Source organism: Lissotriton helveticus, chromosome 4_1, assembly GCF_964261635.1.
Source record: "Lissotriton helveticus chromosome 4_1, aLisHel1.1, whole genome shotgun sequence".
Taxonomy (NCBI): domain Eukaryota; kingdom Metazoa; phylum Chordata; class Amphibia; order Caudata; family Salamandridae; genus Lissotriton; species Lissotriton helveticus.
In genome coordinates, this window is record NC_136063.1 from 1787403986 (window position 1) to 1787420463 (window position 16478).

General features: G+C 44.5%; 1 protein-coding gene and 1 non-coding gene across 3 annotated transcripts in view; both read left to right on the forward strand.

The window, feature by feature from the left end:
• Positions 1–16478, forward strand: part of DIAPH2 (diaphanous related formin 2) — a 4230744-nt gene that overhangs the window by 1513013 nt on the left and 2701253 nt on the right. The gene's annotated exons all lie outside the window — the stretch shown is intronic.
• On the forward strand, positions 1521–1713 carry LOC144829837 (U2 spliceosomal RNA). The gene has a single exon (XR_013610842.1). It is a non-coding gene; the product is annotated as a U2 spliceosomal RNA (small nuclear RNA).

Sequence of the window (16478 nt, forward strand, 5' to 3'; positions counted from 1 at the left end):
GACAGCGCAGAGCAGCTACAGAGACAGGCCGGATATTGTTGCAAGTGCTCTGTGCCCAGGATAAAGTGATCCAATCACTACAAAAAAGAGAGGCAGAATTGCCACAACAAGAGAAACCAATAGACCCTCTAGACATCATCCTATTATAGAGTTTTTGACGTAAGAACTTTGATGTGTTTGAGAAAGACAAGCCGAGGGAAGATCATGGTCCCTAGAGTTGCAGCATAGTACTTCCCAGGTGAGGGAAGGCAAAAGAAGGGTGTGAGCACCTGTATATATAGTAGTGGAAACTAGGAGAGTGATTGCAAAGAAGAAAATTATTTTAAAACAGGGACAATGTCATGCCCCGACCTGTAGTTGTAAATAGTTTAAAGGAAACCTCTGAGATAGTCATGAAGCCCAGAGGTCTTCAAATATGACCACAATGGAAAGACAGTGTAGGTAAATATGTAATTATGCCCATAAAAAGTTAACAGCTTTACTAACAACATATGAACAAAAGACGGAAGAAAATATTATAGCATATAGGGTGCAGTGTTGGAATGAAGGGGCTGATAGTATTTTCTCATTCCTCATGAGGCAGTATCAATAGGAGCTCTGATCAGTGACCCTAAACCGAGACAGCACATGCAGAAGGTACGGAAATTCAAGAGTAATACATAGTTTTCCCTAACTGATATGATACAGGAAGATATCGCCAGTGCATACCCACACTCTGCTGGCTTGCTTCCGACCTCACAGTGAAAGAACACTATTGAGGGTTTGGAAAGGTTGAAAATCATGACAACAGAACAAGGGATGTAAGACATCCAGTGGGAGAGGCCAGACGTGACTTCCTTTACAACCACTGCACAATCTAAACTAATAGCATCAGCTCCTCGGATATTAAAGAAGCCACTACTGTCCTTTTTGGTGGGCATGAATACATCTTATACAATCCATGAGGTAACAAATGTATTGGCTCAAGTTGGAGACATAGAGATAAAAAGCGAAGTAGTGCGTAATACCATTATGGGAGCCTCAGATGGAGAGTTAAAATGAGGATTACTCAAAAACAGATGTTGATAGACTTACTAAAGGCAGGATTGGATAAGAAGGGCATAGATGGATTAGCAATGGGGACATTGCTGAGGAAATGGAGCGAAGTGATGGCCAACACAGCAAAAGAAGGCAGTGGAAACATTAACCAGCGTGAGGGAAGAGTTGCCAAGGTTTAGAAGATATACAGGAAGTAAAAGGATTTAAGTGATGAATACCAAGAGGCAGATGTCTTCCAAAAAGATGGCTCTACTAGATTATATCCATATCTAACCAAATGTGCCAATCACCATTTGGTGAAAGAAAGGGGAGAGAGAGCGGCAAACTACAGAATTAGTAGACATTAAAAGGTACTATTTTTAATTCAGCAGCTTGTAGAAAACTATAAACCAGATTTAGATAATGCAAACTGAGGGACTGTGAGGCGTGGTTACTGAAGTGGTCAAACCCACTGTAGGACTGTCCATAAACAAAGGACTACTATTGTTTCTCTGCCTTTTGGCTAAGATCAAGTGTAGTATCTGTTCTTATCAGTTTAATAAACAAAGGACTAGTATTTACCTGTCCAGTGGTGGCGTCCCCCTAAAGATATTTTATGGATTGATGTACTGTTGTGAGTATTCAGACTCCATAGGGATTGTTAGCATTTGGATTTCCTCACAAACCCTATTCATGCTAAAAGGCACTCATAGCTTAGTTGCCCTCTTGGTGGTGTGGTAAATGGCAAAATCATGGCTTCCCAATCTGGGAAGAAGAGAAGATGTGGAACAAAATATAGGAAGTATCAGCAAAAGAAAAAAGTCTATGTGGGACATATGTATATACACAGTAATATACCTAAAAATGATGCTGTAAACTTAATGGCCCAAATTGTTGCATGTGCTTCCACAACAACAAAGTAGCCAGTAGATCTGGTTTTGCAGAGACTGATCAGCTTAGCTCATGAGAAAAGTGGACATTTAGAATAGAAGGGCACAGATGAGTGAGCTCAACAAACTGGAATGCCTATCACCCATCTGATGGCAAAGACTGCAAAATATGGATGAGGCCAAGGTGTTTGGATTTGTAACTGGCCAACTTTGAAGGGAAGAATGAGCTTAAACAATGTGGCAGATCAGCTTAATTCAATTACCGCAAGCCCAAGGAGCGAATTGCAATACTACATGATAGTAGTAGACATGGATTCCGGAACTGTTCAAGCTATTCCATCTCAACAAGCAAATCAGGTTGCCACTTGAAGAAGATGTAATATTTTGTGAATGCATGTGGTATATCAAAAGAAATCCAAAGCGTCAATGGAACCCATTTCAATGGAGATGAAGAGCAATCCTGGCTGAACGAAACATGAGTAAAATGGACATTACACATGACATATTCCATTAAACCTACAGGCAGCAGGTCTTTCAAAATCGACTTCACTAGTTAATGGAAACAGGATTGAAGGAAAATGTCCCTTTTTGCATAGAGACCGCTTTTGTGCTAGATTTTGTTGCTGTTATTCTGCACACTGGGACACTGCTGTCAAGTGCCCTGTCTAAGTGCACTGACCTCTAAATCAAGCCAAGTTGGTATACACCTAATTGGCATATTTAATGGACCTATAATTCTCTGGTATATTGTGCAAAGTGTTCCTAGGGCTTGTGAGTTAAATGTCACTAGTGGACTGCAGTACACATTGTGCCACTGCTAGAGTGCAAATCGTGGCTGCAGGCTATCTACTGTAGAATATATGTGATGTTTTAAAACTGCACATTCCACTTGTCAAAAGAACTCATTTTTGACAGGCCTAAACACTCTTTTTAAATAAGTCGCCCCATACCAGGCACTAGGGCCCAATAGGGCAGAGTGCATGGTATTTAAAACTAGGACCTGTACAGTTTAATGTAAAATATGTCATTATAGTGACTAGACCCAAAAGCTAGTTTCACTGTAACACGATTTCATGTTCCAAAGGAAAGCAATGAGAGGTAATAGTACAATTAAATTATCATCCAGCAACCAGCTAAAAAGGTCAATTCATGCACTTTTCAAAACATGTCTTGTAAATCCAAAATATTGGTAAAGTTAGATTTGTTCTAAATATTTTACTAAAGTTATTTTTAAGATGTCACATTTGCCTGCGTAAACCTCTAGAAGCCTATTTGCATGAGTTTTCAGTTGTCACCTATGATCTGAATAGCTCCTTGATGAGGTGTGAACTGGCTGCCAGAGCTTAGACACAAGGGCTTTGGTGGGGGAGATGTTCAGTTCCTTTGACAGGATGACCACCTGGCCCGTCCCCAAGAACTTAAATAATGTCAAAGTCGTACACTGTCACATGCAGATGTAGCTAACATCTGGGCTTGCCCCTCCTTTGTCAATCTTGTCACCCAGGCACCCATCTCAGTGGGAGAGAAGCTGCCCACAGAACTAGTTTCGTGTGACCACAGTGTAGGGGTTACTCATTTCTCTAGCCACATCTCTAGGGTTGGCACAGGAGCTCTGCACAAGGGAAGAAAGGCCTGCCATCTTGGATTTAGGTAAAGATGAACTGTGTGGGATTGTTTGCAACAGAGCACACAGGAACTGCTGCACAAGTAGATGGGCAACCCAAGGGAATTTTTTGCCTATTGGTTATGCTGAAGCTGGGAGTCACTTCCCACCCACAGGTTAAAGGCATGGATAAATGTGGCACCCCTGGGCTCCTCTTCAGAACACTACTGGACCTATGGAAGACAGAATAAGGACTACACCTGCTGTTGAGACCTATGAGGAGAATGCTAAGGGATGATCCTGCTCCCACTAGTACCCAAGACAAAGAAGTGGTCTCCAAGGGTAGGTTGACTGACTTCCTGTTAAGCTGCAGGGACACAAAAGCTACAAAAAGACTACTTTTCTGAAGGAGTCCATTTAACTTGTTTAAACTGGACCTTGCTGGTGCTTCTGTTGAGTGAGCCCTGATCCTCAGGAGCTGGCCCTGAGGTCCTAGATTCTTTGACTGGTGTCAGAGTGTACCCACCCTATCTAACCCTAAAAACTAGGACTTAAAAACTTTTTGCTGAATTTCTGCCTGGAGATCTATCATGGGACCAGGACCAGTCTAACCAAAGTTAGTGCTAAATCTCCTTACAGAGGCTCTCATTACAGGAGGAACCATAACTCCACGAAGAAATACTGTCTGCAAAATTAGTTTTTTTCCTTCCTTGTTTTCATACTACTTTCCCCATTCCAAATTCTGCAGTTAGGAAGGGGGGGGGGGGGGGGGCACATGAACTACTGCATCATTTTCCCCATTGCAAACTGCAAAACTGGGAACATTGCAGTTTTTTCTCACCACACACATCTCATCATGTTTTAATAGGGCAAATTATGTGTGAAGTACTGCCAAGGCAGTTGGTATTTGCGCACCACTTGTAATCCTGATTCTGATTCAAATAGCTGTTTATCTTGAATAGAGATTACTACTAGTTCCATAAAGAGGGTGCTAAACACTGTGGCCATTTCTTCCTGCGGATATGTACGGCATGTGTTTAGCACTCATTTTCATTTTATATATATGTGCACTCACACAAAAAAATTTGAAGTAAGTCAAAACTTGATTTTCACGTAATTCATTTTCCACCAGCACAATTTCTTTAACCTACAGCACTGTGCTATTACAGATGGTTTGAGGCATTTGCAGAACATTTGTATCCAAGTAAATTAGCCTCTCAGGCATGCTGTTTTTTTGTAAATCTATTTCGAAAATACAATGCAAATTCACGCCTGCTTCTCGTGATCCAAGACTTGCATAGATATATATTAAGATATGCACGGAAACAGCTTTGCTCCCATTTATTACTCCCGCTGTAGACCTGCATAAACAATAGGAGCAGAAAATAATAGCGAAAGACGAATACAAATGAACCCATGATAAGTTCTTCCTTTTTGCAGAAAATGCTAGAAGGACAATCAAGAAGCTTTTTTATGCCCCAAATCAAAGGTCTTTTTGATGCCCGCTCTGGTAATTGATGCTAGCTGCAGTATGTTAATTGTTTGTTATGCTAGCGTTGTGTTTAAATATGCACGCAGTTGGTATTAGCATCTGCAGATAATAATTGCTGACAAAGATATTCAAGGCAACCTTTACTATTTTCTGTGCAAATATAAGCAGTCCCCCGGCACCTTTTTTTAAAGCATTAATTATATACACATCTTAAGTAATGTAGAGTGAGAGTGTGGGTGTTCTTGGAATTTTGGTGGCTCTGCATGAGAAAGATCGACTGTCCTGCCTAAGCATGAACATCATCCATTAATAAGGTGGGTCCTCCTGGGCCTTTATCTTGGGCCATGATCTCTTTTTGGATTGGATAAGGAGGTCCTAGGATATTGTCTGCTTTCAAATGAAGAACAGTTCTGTAAACCAATGGTAACTGCGTCCTCTTGCGAGAACGGGGATCATCAGGAATGACTAAAGAACGCTGCTTCAATTCTCTACCTGACAGGATGGCATTCTGTGGACCTGGCTTACCATAGTGATCCACTGAAGTCTGTAAATAATATTGGGAGATGTCTGCAAAGACACCCTAGGGGTTGCTTTGGAGACATGAAGGTGAAGGTTGATTTCCCCTATAGAGCTTTAGACTGAGGTTCAAAACAGTTGAATATTTTAGGAACATCTCTTAAAAAATAATTACTGAGGACCAAGCTACCATTTTTAAGATAAATATTGATGTATTTCAATGCGCCAATATTATGTCTCTTGGACACCAAAAAAAAGAATTCAGCACATGAAAAGCATAAGAACGTCTTGCACAGAAGGGAAAAGACATAGTATTAGTAGATTAGGTATTGTAGGTCTTCATTATCTGTTTTTCTTTGAAATAATTTTCTATGATGCCATCTCCTCAGTGACAGGAGCAATAAGGGCTTCATTTCGTGTGCCCAGGTATTATGTGCGCTAATAACTCACTATGTAAATACTGATACTGCAGGGTTAAATGCTAGGCAGATGCAGTATTAGCACTCATTAGTAACACACTATGTAAATACTGATAATGCAGGGTCAGGCACCTGGCAGATGCAGTATTAGCACCCGTTAACCCTTCTATTACTGTGAAGCGCTCTGATACCCCCCGGGGTCACGTTCGCGCTATGCAAACATTTTTTTAAATAAAGGTACTAAGCAGATACAGGGTGAGGTTATTAACACACTAAACTGATACTGCAGGGTGAGGTACTCAGCCGATCCAGTATTAGCACCCGTTAAAAACACACTATGTAAATACTGGCACGGCAGGGTGAGGACCTCAGCAGATGCAGTATTATCACCTGTTAATAACACACTATGTAAATACTGACACTGCCGGGTGAGGTACTCAACCGATGCAGTATCAGCACCCGTTAATAACACACTATGTAAATACTGACACTGCAGGGTGAGGTACTCAGCCGATGCAGTATCAGAACCCGTTAATAACACACTATTTAAATACTGACACTGCCGGTTGAGGTACTCAGCCGATGCAGTATTAGCACCCGTTAAAAACACACTATGTAAGTACTGGCAGTGCCGGGTGAGGTACTCAGCCGATGCAGTATCAGCACCCGTTAATAACACACTATGTAAATACTGACACTGCCAGGTGAGGTACTCAGCAGATGCAGTATCAGCACCCGTTAATAACACACTATGTAAATACTGACACTGCAGGGTGAGGTACTCAGCCTATGCAGTATTAGCACCCGTTAATAACACACTATGTAAATACGGACACTGCCGGGTGAGGTACTCAGCCGATGCAGTATTAGCACCTGTTAATAACACACTATTTAAATACTCATACTGCCGGGTGAGGTACTCAGCCGATGCAGTAGTAGCGCCCGTTAATAACACACTATTTAAATACTGACACTGCCGGGTCAGTTAATAACACACTATTTAAATACTGACACTGCCAGGTGAGATACTCAGCAGATGTAGTATTAGCACCCGTTAATAACACACTATGTAAATACTAACACTGCCGGGTGAGGTACTCAGCAGATTTAGTAGTAACACCCATCCCCAGTTCCTCTTTTTGGAGTGACGCTTAACACGCCAAATCTGAGTTTACAATACAGATTACTTCATGTTTGGCTTTTTCCTGGTAAAAAGAGTTACCAAAAAATTGAATATGTGTGGTAAATTCTGCAATCCTCTGAATCCTGATTCTGAAGCTCCTCTTTGTGCCCAGACTAGAAACAAGATGGCACTCACAACTGTAGCCTAATACTTGTTTTGCTGAAGACACAATCAGACATGCGAGCACCCTTGGATATAATCTAGTTTTGAGGAAATGCAACTACTGATAACAAGGATGTACAATAATAATGTAGTTTATTTTACGCTTTAATGAGAGGTAGATTATTCACTTTTGTAAACAGAAGGTTAGAAAATACGAAGGTCACATCATTTTGATTGAGGAGATTGCCTTCTAGATGGTCAACAGTGCATTTGTCCCAAGACCATGATTTTTGTCGCTTGATTCTCCGTTTCAATAAATAATCTGCCTCCCTGTAGCAAATAAGTAACCGGAATGGAGTGAATACACGGAATCTAAAAGGAATATCTGCTGCTAATAAAAGTTGTCTGAAGTTCATGTTTATTATTAAACAGAATGGTAATCCATTCTTAATTTGTTAAAAACAAAAAAGTGCCAGGATCCTTGTCAAGAGGCCACTGCTGCTTGCACAACCCATTGCCCCTATCAGTGCGGCCAATTACAGTAACAACACAACTACGAACCATCACACACCTACAAGTGTGACAATTTAGACTATTTCAGGCTCCGAAAGCTGTAAGAATGGCATGGTGACAGTTATTAGTCCTTTTTAATGTATACTGAAATAATAAACAACTGCTGTATTGCTCGATTCTAAATTAGACAGAAAGCACCACCATGTGGTAGTCTGTCATAGGTGGCGGTGTTGACAAATGCCGGTGCCGAGCACCGAAAAACCCTGGCTCAAATTAAGCACTTTTGGTAATGTTATGTTATGTTAAAATTACTTTTACCGCGCACGGTCACCAAAAGGTTTCATGGCGCTCATAAACAATAACGGGGGGGCAGACAGTATGATTACTCAAAAGCTAATTGAAAAAGATGAGTTTTAAGTAGTTTGCGAAAACAAGAATAGTTGGGACAAAGTCGGAGTGAAATGGGAAGGGAGTTCCACAGTGCAGGAGCAAGAAACGAGAAGCACGAGTCACCATGCTTTTTACGTTTGTACCTGGGGACAATTAGGAGGTTGTGGGTAGTAGATGGGAGATTTCTTAAGGGGATGTGACGCTTAAGGCTGGAGGAAGTGAAAGCCGGAGGAAGAGCAAGAAGGGCCTTAAAGACAGTACAGCCCAACTTAAAAATGCAACGGGAGGCCACTGGAAGCCAGTGCAATTTCCTCAACAGGGGTGAGACATGTTGATATTTGGGCTGTTGAAAGACCAGTCTCGTCGCCTGGTTCTGTACCAGCTGAAGCCGATGAAGATGGTAAGCAGGAATCCCAACATAAAGAGAGTTAGCGTAGTCAATACGGGAGGTGACAAGAGCCATAATGACAAGTATGAGAGCCTCAGTCGTAAGAAACCTACGGATTTTGCAGATCCTGCGTAGGTGGAAAAAGCAGGAAGATGTAACTGCATTAATTTGTGGTCTCATAAATAAGTCACTAGATATAATCACACAGAGGCTCTTCACCGAATTGACAGGGCAGGGCGGAGGGCCAAGAGCACAGGGCCAACAACTGGGGCTCCAGGGGTTGGCTGTCCCTCCTGTTAGTACTAACTCTGTCTTGTTGGGATTGAGCTTCAGCTGGCTAAAATGCATCCACTCAGAGATGGCAAGCATGGTGGATTGGAAATTGGCACAGGAAGAAGGGGATGAATCAACAGGGAAAATCAACTGTAAATCATCCGCATAGTTGAAAATAGTGACAGGGGTGTGACGGAGAGAGACAATAAGAGGTTGCATGTAAAGATTGAATAAAAGAGGTGAGAGAGCAGAACCCTGAGGGACACCACAGGAAAGTGCAGAATAAGGGGCTGAAAAAGTAGACAGATGAACTGATTGAAAGCGTTGGTGCAAGAAAGATCTGATCCAGGTTAGAGCCATACCCTGGATGCCCGCGTTGTTGACACGGTTGATCAAAATAGCATGATCGACCGTGTCAAAGGCAGCCGACAGATCTAATAAAACAAGAGCCTGGGCCAGGTTTTTATCTGCGCCTTGCCTCAGTACATCCATTACAGCCACGATGACAGCTTCAGTAGAGTGAGCCGGTCTAAAACCGGCTTGCTGGTCATCTAAAAAAGAAGACCCCTCAATGAATGCTCTGAGGCAGCGGGTAACATAGGTCTCCAAAATTTTTCCCAGATAGGGGAGAAGGGAGATCGGACGATAGTTGCTCAGGACAGAAGGATCAGCACCAGGTTTTTTAAGTATGGGGACTAGAACAGCCTGTTTGAAAGCATCAGGGACAGAACCTGTGGCAAGCGAGCTGTTAAGAAGTGCCAAGGGGGGATCGGGACATGCCAGAAAGGCGGCTTTCAGAATTTGAGGGGGACAGCAGTCATTAGGGGAACCAGAGCCCACCATATGTAGTAAAGAGATAAACTCGGTCAGGGAAATAGGAGGGAATGCATTAAAACAACAGGGATTCGGGGGGGGGGGGTAGAAAAGAAACAGTAGACAGGGAAGGAAGGGGGATATTATTTTTAATAGTGATGATTTTATCAATAAAGAAGGAATTAAGGGAATCACAAAGAGTTTGTGTGGGTAGAGGTTGGGCAGTGACATGGTCTGGCAAAGAGAGTTCCTCTACAATTGAAAAAATATCTTTGGTTTTAGAAGCAGAATTGAGAATTTTCTGCAAAACGTAGGAAGTTTTTGCTTGTAAAATGGATTTTTTATAGAGGTTTAATAGATCAACATAAGCAATTCATAATAAAGGGTCATAATTGCGCCTCCAACGACGGTCTGCTTGACGGAGAGCCAGTTTGTCCAGTTTCAGCTGGTCCATGAACCATCGCTGAGCGTCGTGAGGACGTTTAATTTTGATGGTTCTTAACGGAGCCACTGCATCACTCGCATGTCCCAGCCACTGGTCAAGAGCATCAGCCTGGGCAGATGTCGAGGTCATGTCACTGGGGGCGACGTAGCTAAGATTGAGTGGAATTCTGTAATGTTAGCTCGTTTCCAGTTACGTGCGATAAAGTTGGTAGTAGGAGAAGGGTGACAGGGTAAGATGAGTTTCACCGAAAAAGAAATAAAAGAGTGATCCGACCAGGAGCAAGGATATACTAAAGGGGGGGGAAATGTCAAGATTGGCTGTCCAAACTTGATCGAGGATATGGCCCTTGTTGTGAGTGGCCACAGTGATGTGCTGATAGCAATTCAGACCAAGTAAAAGATCCGTAAAGTCTTCGGAGAGGCCACTTTCAGAAGGGTCTAACGGCCAATAATTAAAATCGCCAATGACGAGGATTTTGGCTGAATTAATAACTAGCCGGGAGATAATATCACCAAACTGTTGGGAGAAAAGAGGCATGTTGTCAGGGGTCTATAGACAAGGACACAAATGAAGGAAAACCTAGGAGAAATACATTTCAAAGTATGAATATCAGTTTTAGGAAGGATGCTGGTTTCAAGAATGGTAAACTTATATTGGGAGCGGATAATAGCAGCAACCCCCCCGCCTGCTCTACAGACTGCTCTGTTAATCTGTAAAATATAATAACCAGTCGGGATAGCAGCGAGAATGTCAGGGGTAGAGTCATCAGTTAACCAGGTCTCCGAAAGGAGAAGAATATCTACGTTATTGTCATCCAACATCTGGAATATTTCAAGCTGATGCTTCACCAGCTTGAGTAGCATAAATAAGTGAGGACCGAACCCTGAGTAGTTTCCATGGAATTTTGTTAGACATTAAGGGATGCAACTCATTGTGCAGTCGAACAGTAGTGAATTGGGAATTACAGTGGTTAGTCCCAAGCACTTTCTCACTCTGCCTGTATTTTTGTACTATTAAGTATAAGGCTCCGAACTATGATTGTTTTCTTGTATTCTGTACATCCGGGTAGGGCGTCTTTCTCATGCTATATCCTTTTAAAACAAGAGTGAGCCAATAGAGAAGTTACCATAGCGGACGGAATCTTTAATGGGAAATCTAATTTTAAAACATCTGCGTCCACAGAAGAATGTATGCATATGCACTGTGTAAATTTTGAAGATGTATTCTGTAATGCATGCATAGTTCTAATTGTTTGGGAAATGATAAAACAGGCAAGCTTTTTAACATAGTGTGGCGGAGAGAAAATGTGGCATGTTTAAAAGTACTTTTTTATTGTATTTCACCATTTAATAACAGCACAAGCTGCAACTATTGGTCACAAAGAAAATCTCTGCATGTATTGATCTGTTATTCTTTTGTACCACAATTCTCTTTTAAAATCACTAAAGTGTTATAGCATTTCATTTAATGGCTCTGTCGTGATGAACTTATATAGGCTCCACATTTTGAAAAAGATGTACTTGTTCTGTCACGCCAAAAAAGGAGTGAAATACCACTACTCATAAACTCTCAGCGTGCGGAAAACCTAGGCTAATATACTTAAAACCACCTCCTGCCTCTTTAATTAAGTACCAGACACTCCTTGCCACTTTATCTTCCAGGTTCCCGCTTTCTTTCTCCGTGAGGGTTTTGGCGTCTTTCTCTACTCTTTCCAATTTGTGTTGTTCCGCTCTTCCACTCCATGTATGTCTTCTAGAGTTCCTGAACTGCTAAGGATGACACATACACATGGTGGTATAGTGTAGAACTGGTTTAGGGGACGGGCCCTCGACCCCTTTTGTTAGGAGGGTAACCTGACCCGTGACACCTGTGATGGATAGGTGTGGGGTAATGTTGGAAGCCAGCCCTCGGAGAGTGGCTGGTAAATACATAATCTTGGAAACACTATAACAGTGACCAGCCGGTCACTGCATCCTTCCCAAAACTTTATGAGAAATGAACAAGTTCAAACTGGAGGAGGGAAGAAAACAACACAATAAAACACCACTGGGTCTCTTCAATTTGTTCGCTGGGCAGGATAAGTGGACTGGTGCACCTGGGAGCACCCGAAATCAAGACACACCTCCGTTGTTTAACCAGCCTGCATCAATGGCAGGGTGGATGAAGCCAGGTTCATTTGACCACCTGTCCAATGTTGTTACAGCCCTTCTGGGCACTGTTGAAGCCATCCTGTCCGCTCCCTCTGTTTGAGAGACGATTTACAAAGTCCCCTTGGCTAGTGCATCTGGAGCAGTGGTGGAGTTTACTGCGAAGACCCCTTCAGAAGCGTTCTGGCTCCGGGGACAGCACAACCTACAAAGACTGAGGATAACATGGATAATCTTGGGTCTTCCTGGAAAGCCATTGTGCTTCCTGGTGCCCACTGGCAGAGCACTTTCAGACTTCCCTCTCATGGTTCAAACTCCTCTCACAGAACGTCCTGGAGGGCCCTCCTCACCCGACATCCACTGGACTATATTGGCTGCGTGGTAAGTTGCCCAGGCCTCGCACAGTGGCCACTGGGGAACCACCTACAGATGTGTATACAGATCCTCGCTCTGCTGCAAGGGTGGCTGCTCCAGGGTCTGTGCACTCTAGCCATCTGTACTCAGGTGCATGTGCTCTCATGAGAGGATTCGTTGTTGACCAGTCTCCCTCGGTGACCTTTAGTGATTCCTGGGGCCTGCCATGGAGCCGCTGCATATGCATCTCTTGTGTTGGGGTTTCCATTCTCACTGAACTCCTTTGAGTCCTTTGCCCCTGAACTGCCACTGGCCTACGTGGATTGTCTACCGCAAAGACTCTCGTAGAGTCCTAAATTTGGGTGTTAACAATTCATGAACATGCTCTCTTCTGCAGGCTGCAGGTTCACTATGTTCGACAGAAAGTTTCTGGGTGGCCAGTTTCCCACGGCACCAGGGACGCCAACGTTCACTTCAGGGGTTGGACAGGCATACGACTCTTCACTAATGGTGAGGTGCTCCTCAGACGTCTTGTGTGGTGCACTTCCTTCCAGTGACACTTTCTACTGACTGTCGTTGTTATTCGAAGGAACCAGTCTCTTACACTTCTCTATTCTTTTCTTCTTCATTGTGATGTAAACTTGTGACCTTGTGCCACTTTTTCTCTTTCGTCTTCTTTCTCTTCACAATATGGTCTGGTGCCATCGTGCCCAACTCTTCTTTCCTTTGACCTGAACTCTCCATGTGACGTGCACTTCACATGGACCTCCCTGGCTGCATCCCACCCCTAGGACTGCGTCTTCTCCTCATCTACTGACCAGACTTCTCGTTGTGACCTTCTTCTTTTTCACTAACTCTCACTGACCGTCATCTTGGGCTTCTCACAGGCCTTATCTTCATGGGCTTCTCACAGGCATTCTCCTTCGGACCTCTCGCAGGCCTTCTCCTTGTGGATCTCTCGCAGGTCTTCTCTCTGTGGACTTCTCTCTGTCTTCTTCTGCCTCTAACAGGTCTTCTCTCTCAGTGGACTTCTTCAGAGTCCTGACCCTTTTCGCAGGAATTTTCACTCAATGTCCACGTGTGTGTGCCTCAAGACTGCACCATTGTGGCGCTCGCTCCTGTCTCTTTCCAGGCATGCTTCATCGTGTCAGTCACGTCGTGTGATGACTTTGCCTCTTCTCCTCCTTCTGGGGCTCTCCTTCGCTCCAGGCTCTTGCCCGTGCATTCAGATTCTTTGGTGCGGTCTTTGGCGCGCTTCTGAATTTGCGCCCTCAATCCTTCACTTTAGGTGTGCTTTCTGCTCCTGGTTCCACCTCTTGCGTTGGCGTCCTTTCACTTCTTGGGGCGCACACAGCGTTTTCCCCCTGAACGCAGTGGTAGTATATGACTGCAGGGGGTGCTCATCAACCACCCTTTTCTCCTGAAAATATTTTCGCTTGTCCGGTGCCTTTTTGCTCCGGTCAACGCTCTTCCAGCCATCTCCGGGGCAACCAGTCTGTGGCCGTACTTATGGGGATTTACAGTACTTCCCCTTTCAAATGCCTGACAATCCTGTTGACCAGACGCTGCTGTGGTGTTATGGGTCAATATACAGTCTTTTCTCTGCCCACAACGACAGACAGCACCCTTTGACGTTGTAGGACACACTTCTGCCTAGATGCTCATCATTCTCTGCTGCTGTCCAACGAAGACCAGTGTGTCACTCCCCACTGAGGTTGCATTGTCTATCCCCTTCAAATTATATGGCAGCTCCCCCAGAGGTGTGGGTGGGGGCATGCTGTTTGCTAGTCTCTTGCAGGGGTGCCCAGGAGCAGTGTGCAGTCTTTGTACCAGGAGTGGGTGCAAACCCCATGTATTTTGCTTGTCCCAATGCTAGGCAGGCAACAGGCTTTGTTTTCACTAGCTATACTGGCTTGTGCAACTAGGGGGGCTTGTCTGTCGACAGCTTGACTTGAGCCCCTCCATCAGTGTCACATCAGGCGTTGGCTGCAATCTACATTGAAAGAGGCTAGACACCACCATCGGAACGCTGCGGCACCCTCTTCAAAGCGCGGCATTCTCCTGCTGGCTGTCCTGGTGCCTCGAGTTTTCTTGCCCACATGGGCCTCACAGATGCCTATGAAGGGCAGGGAAAGCTCCGTGCTGGGCCATGTCCTTCATGTGGTACCGTCACACTTGGTCCGCATCTTCCTTTTTCTTACCACCAGAGCTACAGCAGACAGTCTCTGTACCTCCTCTGCAGTAGGGACTGACGGCTACTAGGTGGCGCTGCAGCTATCTCATCATGCAGGCCATAAACCTGCCAGCCAATGTGGATGGCTGTGTAGAGGATCGCTGGAGCATTTGGTGCTGGTGCAGCCCGGGACGTCCACGGCCGGTGCGGGCCAAGTTCCTCTGCTGGCACTGCTAAAATCTGCGAGTAGCGGTGTACACTATTGCCGATTGCACTCTACGCCAGTGCAGACACTCTCCAGAGGGTTGGTGGCTCCCTTGATGCTGCTGGTCACTTCACCCTCACGGGTGCGGCCTCTAATAGCGCCCCTCTCCAGGGTAAGTCCTTTTCTTTATTACCCACAGCTGCTGAGGCCACCTAACACATGTGGGGTCTGGAGATGCCTCCTTTCTTCCAACCTTCGCACAGCTGTTATGCCAGCGGAATTCTCTTACTCTCCCATGGCAGCTACTCCCTCCCTACAAGTGCTGGTATGGGGCCTACGCATCCCCTGGCCTTCCCATACTTTAAGGCGGTATAGGGCAGTCGTCTTGTTGTGCTTCCCCAGCTCTTATTCCCAGCACTGCTGTTGCAGCTATCATGTTTCCTTGCAGGTATTGGGGGGGAAAAGCACCACGAGTTTCAGATGTGTCTCGTTGCCGGTGCAGTAGGGTAATACAGTGTAGTTCAGCATCTCCCCGGTCTCAGCACCACTGGTGCTCCCGGCACTTACAGCCTCACCTCTCCGGGCTGATGTCGTTGGTGGGGTTACTTGTTGCTATTGTCCCCACGCCGTCTCTGCTGGCCACGGTTCTGCTGCACTTGGCTTACGCTACTCGCGTTCCTCACTTAGACAAGAGGATGCGGCAGTTGGCATCCTCACCAGTCCTGGCACCACTTGCGATTTGGTTGGGGACTCGGCCAGCAGCCGGCGTACCTCTTGCCTCATTTCAGGGTCTGTGTTTTCTTCTCACTCTCTTTATCACTCTCGGCAGCTGGCGGCATTCAACATGGGCTACATGTCCCCTTTACCAAGTTTCAAGTTGCTGTTGGCTCACATGCAAGGCTGACCCTTTAGTCGTCATGCACGGCTAAGGATGACACGGACACATGGTGGTATAGTGTAGAACTGGCCTAGGGCACATGTGCCTGGCTCCTTTTATTAGCGGTGTCACCTAATCGGTGACACCTGTGATGGATGGGTGTAGGGTGATGTTGAAAGCCAGCCCTCGGGGTTTGGCTGGTAAATACATACTCTGAGAAACACTAGAACAGTGACCAGCTGGTCACTAATATCAGATGCGCTAAAATAAGTTCCAGTCCTCAAAAATAAGCACCCGTGCCCCCCCCCCCTCCTACCCCCACCTCCCAGCAATTACCGGCTCTAATAAAGCACCGACTAAATCAGATAATTAATCGCCAGCTGTTGAGAATTCCAAAAGTGCAGAGGTGAAGACTGAAACAAACTTTTTTGATAACACCAGAAGTCCAAGCCAACTTTGGAGACAAAAAAACAGATGTTCGAACAAGATATAAAATGTAGAACAAGTTAAGAATTACTCATTATCAAGTGCCAAAGCAGCTGGGATAAAATGCTAAATTTCTAATTTTAGTGCTTTTTTCTTCTAATACACTGTACTTGGTTAATTATTCAACAATGATTGTGCAATAATAACAAAATATTTATTGAGGTGGGCTACTTTCATAATCTTTTAACGACT